The sequence below is a fragment of the Astatotilapia calliptera genome, chromosome 8, assembly GCF_964374335.1.
Source record: "Astatotilapia calliptera chromosome 8, fAstCal68.1, whole genome shotgun sequence".
NCBI classification, from domain to species: domain Eukaryota; kingdom Metazoa; phylum Chordata; class Actinopteri; order Cichliformes; family Cichlidae; genus Astatotilapia; species Astatotilapia calliptera.
This window is the reverse complement of record NC_137429.1, coordinates 50,368-52,922: the sequence shown is the minus strand read 5'-3', so window position 1 is coordinate 52,922 and position 2,555 is coordinate 50,368. Positions and strand designations below refer to the sequence as shown.

General features: G+C 41.8%; 1 long non-coding RNA gene across 1 annotated transcript; it reads right to left on the bottom strand.

The window, feature by feature from the left end:
- Positions 1-233: 233 nt before the first annotated feature.
- Positions 234-1,741, bottom strand: LOC113027944 (uncharacterized). Its single transcript, XR_013910861.1, has 3 exons — positions 1,668-1,741; positions 1,531-1,583; positions 234-368 (listed from the first exon to the last, which is right to left on the bottom strand). It is a non-coding gene; the product is annotated as an uncharacterized LOC113027944 (long non-coding RNA).
- Positions 1,742-2,555: the final 814 nt, after the last annotated feature.

Sequence of the window (2,555 nt, the reverse complement as noted above, 5' to 3'; positions counted from 1 at the left end):
CCTAAACACCACATGTGGGCGTCCACTGGTTCTCAAAGCTGACCGAGGGTTCACAGAGACGCTGAGAGGTTTCCTCACAGGTCCCAAAGAGCTGAGCCAGGGGCCAGGAGACTGAACTTCAGGAGGACTGGACTCATCTGAGCTGGAATCGTAAGTCACAACAAACTTTTTTGGCTCGTACATGGGTACAGAACGCGGAGCTGGAAGGGAAGCTATCGGACTGCTTGGAGACTGGCTTCCAGCATGAGAACCACAATGTTCAGGGGCATCTTCATACATCAGGGACACCAAGGGAGAGTGAAAAGCTTCAGATTGAAGGTTTGATAATCCAGAAGACTGTCCACCACCTGGGTAGGGATACCTGTAATCTGAGAAACACAGAGTTCAAATTACTAAACAGTTTAAGCACAAGTTTAAAATGATCACTTTAAGGACTACTGAGAATTATTGTACCCCTGTCCTAACCACCGCGACACATCCAGGACCGTCCCAGAGAGCAGCACACGGCCGAGCACTGGTTCAATAAGCAGAGTGGAAAAGGGAAGCCAAAAGGAATCACCATGGTAACCAGTAAAGGAAGAGGAAAGCTGTGAGCCGAGGAAGGCGGATGTGTTTCACGGTGGACGGTGAGTCTCAGTTAAAGCAGAGAGGGGAGAGTGGAATTTAAATCTGTCCACTTGTTTACCCACCTTCATTTTTCCAAAATTAATATTGAAGCTGAAATCCAACAAATTTCACCTGAATCAGCTGCAGCGTTACAGGTACAGACGGGTGATTAAACGCGTCCAATACACATCAAACCTGAAAGACTGTTTTGGAGCTGTGACAGGACGTAGACCAGGAAATATAAACTATTATTTTAGAGTGGAAAAGATGTCGAGGGTCGAACTCAACTCCTTTGTTAGAGCGTTGTGCATTTCCAAATATTGTCTGACAGAATTTAATGATTCTGCATTCAGAACTTTAAAGCCTGAACAATGAGATCATGTCCAGAAAAAAATATTATTGTGTGTGAATGTGTGTGTGAATGGGTGGATGACTGGATATGTAAAGCGCTTTGGTGCCCTTAGGGACTATTAAAAGCGCTATATAAATACAGGCCATTTACCATTTTTTTACCATTATTATTATTATTATTATTATTATTATTATTATTATTATTATTATTATTATTATTATGTATAAGCTGTAATTTGTTTAATATTTGCTACATCCAGCATTTTTTTTCAGAAACCAATGATGTAAAAGTCTGAAAACTAAAGTCATTTCCTGCTCAGAGGGAGTTGGAGGAAACACCTGCCAGGGAGCAGATTAGGACCAAAGAGTCTGTTACTATGGTAACTGACCAGTCTCCCATCGATCGGTGTTATCCAACTCAGTTTTCACTAAAATTGTAAAGTGCATTAGAAATAAGTCCATGTTTGATTTAGCAAAGAAAAACTGGAAGTAGAACCAAAGGAATCAGTTTCATTTAAAACAGAATAACCACAAAAATAGTGAAATATTAGGCCTTCAGAGACTGAGCCCTACCTGGTGCAGGGAAAGTACAACCAGTGCCTATCAGCAGGCAGATCAAAGGAGCTCTGCAGGACAGTCAGACACGATTAAACGGAGGTTCAGCTGTGACTCACAGTATACATGACAATGAAAACAGATGATCAGCTGACCTCAAAGAGAGTCCCAACACCATGTTTGACTCAGAACAGCAGGTCATCTACAGCTCTGTCGGGTGAAGGCTGGCTGCTGATTGAAGCTGCTCTAATGTAGGAGCTCGGCACTCATCATGTTCATTACAGACACCTGGAGACCCGAGGTGGTGCTGGGACAGAACTTCATCCAAACTTCAGCTGCGTTTCTGCAAGAACACACGAGCTGTGAAAGTTTCTTTGTGATGCTCAAATGGCGTGAAATGAAACTGCATTTGAAAACAGATGGACGGAAGTACTCAGACTGGCTCTGATGCCACACAAAATCCCCCCAAACAATCAGAAAGTGTTTTTGTGATTTGAATCCACAGAGAGGAGAAAATCGTGAAGTACAGCAGCACAGCTCAGAGGCAAACATACTCGGGTCTTTACATCTGTATAAGGTAAAGACAAAATGTTGAGAGTGGGAGTGGTGGAAAATAATTATTAGTTTGGTGCCATGTTCACCTTTTGCATCCATGATGCGTTCAAGTCACATCATAGGTCACAAACCACAGACTGTATATTAAAGATGGCGAGGCGTAATCACCGTCATATATCATGCATTGGTTTGTAAAGTTTCACTTTTAAAGCCTCCAACTATCTTTGTCATCAGCATCTTAGCTTCTTGGAAACCAGATGTGATACCTGTATGTGACTGAGGGACACTTCAAGTTCAACTTTATTGTCACTTCAACCATATACAGTTTAAAAATACACAGTGAGGCGAAACAACGTTCCTCCAGGAACCAAGGTGCTACAAGACAAGTTAATGCAAAAAAAATAATAATATATAATATATCTAGTAATAAACAGGTCAGGGTGGCCTCATCCTAAATCATCTCATGTTTCAGGTTCTTAGCAAAATAA